The sequence below is a fragment of the Equus przewalskii genome, chromosome 8 (genome assembly GCF_037783145.1).
Source record: "Equus przewalskii isolate Varuska chromosome 8, EquPr2, whole genome shotgun sequence".
NCBI classification, from domain to species: Eukaryota; Metazoa; Chordata; class Mammalia; order Perissodactyla; family Equidae; genus Equus; species Equus przewalskii.
Window position 1 is genome coordinate 59,512,060 of NC_091838.1, and position 6,000 is coordinate 59,518,059.

A 6,000-nucleotide genomic window follows, 5' to 3' on the forward strand; every position below is an offset into this window, starting at 1 on the left:
AACAATCCACAAATGCCTAATGAAATATAATAAAAGTCTATTCTGATTGCAAAATTATTATATAAATGTCAGTAGCATTTGTAAATGTCACCAATTATCAGTTAACAAAGTAATCAAAAAGCAAAATAAAGTTACAATGGCAAATAAAAGGTAAAATTTTTTGGAGTAAGTCAATGTAAAAACATGCGTTTAAAGAGGAAACTGCAAAACTGTATTGACAATGTAATAGGGACTTACACAAATGGAGAGTTGTGTTACATCAGAGATTAGAAGATTATCATGTAGTTGCTAATTTTCCACAAATTAATCTATACATTAAATGCAATTCCAAATAATCCAAATAGGTCATTTTTCTGTGTGTGTATGTTTGTGTGTGTGTGTGAGGGTGTGTGTGTGAGAGAGAGAGACAGAGAGAAACAGACAGACCGACTGATTTCTCAGGCTCATTCTAAAATGCAATGGAAGAACAAGGTCTAAGAAAGGCCAAGACACTCTAGAAGAAGTAAAATATTGAACTGCATTTTCCTGTCAATAATCAAAATACAATATAAAGCTTTAATAATTAAGACAAAATAATATCAGCATAGGAAGAGAAAAATAGACCAAAGAATATGGAGCATAGGAACAATTTGTTGTGTATATAAAACTTGCTTTATGATAGAATGGATCTTGAAAATCAGAGCAAAAATGAGGGTAATCAATACATTTTGTAGCAAATATTGGCTATTCAAAGAGGTCTTATGGTACACCATAAACAAAAATAAACTTCAAACAGATTAAAGAATTCAGTTGGAAGGTAAGGTTAACAAATGCTGTACAGAAGAAGTACAAGAGATTTTTTTAAAGAACCAGGTAAAGGGAAAGATTACTTAAACCACATGGAAATAAACTTACAAACTACACAGAGCAAAATAGATAAATTCAATAAAATTAGGAACTTTTATTTTTCAAATAATCCTTTAAAGGCAGTGAAAAAAAAAACTACAGGGAAAGATATTTGCAATAAATACAAGCAACATAGTACAATTGCTTATCATCATTTGCAGTGGTTGTTCTATAAAGTCACCCCAACGCAGAAGTAGCGCATACTGAAATTTTGCTCCTAGGGAAGATACAAGGTTAGCTTCCTGTGAGCCTCTGGTCACAGCATTTTTATCAACTGATCAATATATAACCTTGTTTTATGTGTGTTTCTGTTTAGTGACACCTTATTTATCATATATTATTGATTCATTAACATTTACTCAAGGTCAATAGCATTGTAACTCATGCCTGACCTGAGGTTGTGTGCCACACTTATTTTCTTTGTAAAGCACATCACAGCCTTTTGCACTTAGGAACACTAGCCAGCACTTCAGCACTATGCTTGAGGGCATTACGAAATAGTGAAATCACCAACAAAAAACCCCACAAAAATGTGAAAAAAGTGCCACTAAATAGGTTGCACAAAGGACAGAGCTGAAACAAGAAGCTGGAGCATCACCTTGTTCTACCCCAGCTGGGACCGTCCATGTGCATCGGGAAACTCAAATTTTTTCCTGCTCCATGTGTGTCTTCAAATCAATAGGAAAGCAACACTAGTATTGATTTTAGGGTTACAAATTAATTAAATTGGAAAATATGAAGTCTGTAAATAATGAAGATCAATTGGATTGGTATTTGGAATATATAAAGTATTCCCTACAAATTAATATAAGAAAGTAAAGCAGTCCTGTAGAAAATGGACAAAAACATTTACAAAAATTTGACAGAAGGGGAAGGGCAAAAAAATATAAACATGAAATATGACCAACCTCATTAGTGATCAGGGAAATGCTAATTAAAATCATCAAAGCATTATTAGATATCCCTTCACAATGATTAGATCTGAAATATTGCATAGCCTAATAATAGCAATTATTGGTGAGAGTGTAATGCAACGAGAACTCAGTAGTAATGGTGTTGGTAGTATACATTGAGATAAGCACTTTCCGAACAATTTAATGTTTTACACAGTAATGTTAATGTTCATTTTCTATATGGGCCATCACCAAACCAAGGTAAATGCCAATGAGAAAGTTTTTGAACAGTGCATCAAGGGTCAGGCATAAACATACAGACTGATATTTTCATAATAGCAAAAGTCTGGAAACATCCCAATTGTCCATAAGCAATAGACTGGAGAAATAAACTATGCCATCTTCGTATGAGGGAACACAAGAGAATCTACAGCAGTAATAATGAGTGAACTGACTCATCAACGTGAAGGCATTAACCTGAGTGGATTTCAAAAACAGAATGCAGAAAGACAGACTCAAGCAACAGAAGAAGACGTATAATTTAATCCAGTTAAACAAATATATAATATAGATAAATTTAAACAAATATTTGAAAATGAATAGTATAAAATTTAGACGTGAACGATGGAATGAAATGTGAATAGTGCAAGATTCCTAAGGGGAGCTTTCATATGCTGGTAACACCATATTTCTTAACTCGTATAGTAAGTCTATAGGTCAAAGGTATTCATATTACTATTATTCAATGCTTTAATATAAGTTCATACTTTCATGTGTTTGCATAATGCAGATTGAAATAAAAATAATAAACATGAAATTACCTAAGAAACAAAGACATGGCTCACTTCTTAAATTTGCGGAAAGCTCTAAGACTTATGAATCGTTTTATCCAGCAAAACTTATATGGAGGGTAAAAGCTATATAATTTTAGAAAAATTTAGATCTGATATAGATAAGCTCTGATATCTGATATAGATAATACAGTGGTCAGTTCTGCATGAGAAAGGAAAGTGCTTTGTGGTGTTGTTTTCTCTAACACAATTATCAACATTCTCAGTCACTTCCCCAAAAAAGTTAAAAGATAAAAAATGTTTCCATATTATTATCTGTTAAAATGTAAAACAGAAGGAAATGCGGTGCCATAGATAATAAGACACAAAAGAAAGTTTAACGACGTAAGTTCAGTCTAATTCCTGTTTTGTTTCTTCCATACGTGTCTCCCAGCCTCCTCTGAATATATTTTAAGTTCCGTTCTCTTTGCAAAATCTACTCCTGTTTAGTATTAAATTAAAATTCTTGCAGTCACTGCAAGAAACAAAGGAGAGGAAATATGTTTGTAACTTCAGGAGAGGCAATTCAGTTTCCTCTTTGTTAAATAATTTTTTAAATTGGTGTGTACTTAATTGGGTTAATATGATTAAATATGTGTTGTTATGCAAAATCTAATACAACTCCAGTCAAATGATGAGAGTTCAATCGATAGTAGATATCACTATTCTTACTAGGAGTAGTGGTAGTAGTACCATCTGCAACTTCAAGTCAACAATCAAGGATATTTCTCCAAATTTTGGTGATGATAAAATAATAAATAAATGCTGGACAGTTTGGGTATTATTGGGTCTATAACAGTTTCTTAAAGGAAAATTATGTGCATTTGCTTATATTAGTGACTTTTTTGTGTAGACACCTTCTTTTATTAATTTGTTTGTGTGTTTCTCAAGGGCAGTTATCATAACTTCTATTTCCTAGCTTCCCCTCCTAGCTCTTAGCATATTAGTGACTAGATGAGAAGGATTGAACAAAGGGAATAATTTCTAATAAAAAACATATTTAGTCCAATTTGAAAGGATCAAAATATTTATGTATCACGTATATTTCTACAGTACTTATTTGACTAAAGAAAACTTAGAACTATGAACAATATTTTCAATGCTTGCAAAATCCATACTTGTACATGGAAATTGACTTCAAATACATATAATCTTTATAAGAAGTGATTGATTTTAGAGCTCACTGGTACATTATATTAGGAATGATATGAACAAAGTGATGGATAACATTGATTTTGGCTACATAAAACTAAAAATACTGGACAATAAATAATTTTTAAATTTAATCACCTCTATGTACTCTAATGAGGAACAGCTCACTGCATAATGTCTTAATTTTTGTTTGATGAGTAGTGGTGTGTAATTGTTCAAAGGGCAACCTTAAGTTATTTGGAGAGCAAAAATGTCATTTATCACTGTAATAAGTATGATTCTTTGACTTATAAATGTTCACATTCTTGTATTCCATTTACTTTATTGGAGCCCCCGAATTGCAGTTAGTGCTCCCATATAGGCAATAACATTGTCAAGTTTACCCACAGTGCCATCTAATGGTGCTGCTGTCTCAAATTAAACCAATCTAAATATGCTGCTTTGCATAGCTAATTTCAACTTAGAAGTATATCAAACATTAGATATTATTTTGGTTTCCTAGGAGTGGTTTTTCCAGTTTCTCTTTAGAGAAAGATGAAGTAGAGCAGCTATAATAAGGATAAGTAAATAGAAAACTGCAAAGTAAAGGCAAAGCTCGTTATATAGCAGAGAGTTGCAAAGCTGTGGATTTCTGTGACGGTGCAGAAGCAAACATTTGTGTGCACAAATCATGAATAAAACTTGCAAATTGAGGCACACAGAAGCAGAGTTAGTGATAGACAAGCATTTTCGGCCCAGGAATTTGAGAGGAAATATGAAAGAGAAAAATACTTGACAAAATCTCCAGCAGTGTGGATTATTAATTAACCTTTATCATTAATTAGCTATAAAACCTTGGGGAAATACTCAACCGGTGCCCTTATGTGTACAATTATAGTAATGATATTTTCTCTAACCTATTTTTGTGGTTACTATGATGAAAGAATAAAAGGGAAACACTTTGCAAAACTGAAAGTATTATATAAATATAAGAGATTATTGTCAGATCTAAATGGAGTTTATAAGGAAGTAACGTATAAAGTATAGCAAGTAACCGATTATAAACTGTCTTTAAACAATCTGTGTATATGTCAAGCCGCAACAAATTATCTTTTAACAATAGGCATGTATTGGGCTAGACATGTCTCCTTTTTTGCATTTTTGTGTATTTGTTTATCTAGCTTTAATATTCTTATGAATAATACTGATGAATAGCATTATTAATTGCCATGTCTTTCAACTTTATGAGGCTTGAGGAGAAATAAACTATCCTTAGCTTCGGCAATATATCTTGCAATGACATCTCATACAAATATCCAACTTTTGCTTTTTTCTCTTTTACTGTACATGAGGGTTTGTATGAGAAATCAAGCAATTATTTAATTTATCAATCATTTGTAGACATGGCTTAGCATGGTTTGGTTTTACTGCTTTTAAGTTAAAACATTTGTGTGTCATCATTTCAATAACTACTTATTTTTTCTGGGGGATCTCATTTATTTAAATCAGGATTTGGAACTGTTCAAGGCAGTCATTGCTTAAAACAAAGAAATCTAATCATGCGTCATCTTCAGCTTCCCCCCTTTTAAATTCTGATGTAAGAATCAAGAGCTATTCTTAGTTTTCCAAAATTTTATACTTGACTCCTCAAAGTATTGATTTTTTTCCTATCTCCCTGAGTCTACAAAGATCTCAGTCTTACTGGCCTGAAGAAAAAGGTGGAAAAGGATTTTTTCTTTATTGGTACTTAATATAACTTTGATTATGTTTTAACTGGATTTTAAGTAAACTTTTAGGCATTTTAACATGTTAATTATTTAATATTTTTACTTTAGAATTTTTGCTCTTATTTAGTAAGAATTGAAAATAAGGAGTTATCCTCTAAGCATAATAAAATATTGAACACATCTATACAAATCTTCTCATTTTAATTTGAAAAGGCTTATTCATACTACACGTCTAATTTCTTGAACCAAAAATTTGCACACATATTCTAAGAGAATTTGTTTCTGATAAGGAAAAATACAAAATGAAGAAGAATTCGATAATCTTTTCTTGGTTTTCCAGGGCAGATTGTCACAATTAACAGTTTAATGATCATGAAGTTGCTGAAGTGAAGGAAGGATAAGTTTTAAAGATTTTCTAAAAGATAACTTTTGCAAAAAATAAATCTACAATCTCACTCTTCTCTTAGCCAATTACATATCAATTATTTTTATAGTTAATTTAATTTAAAATAACTCCAAAGTGATCTGATAGCA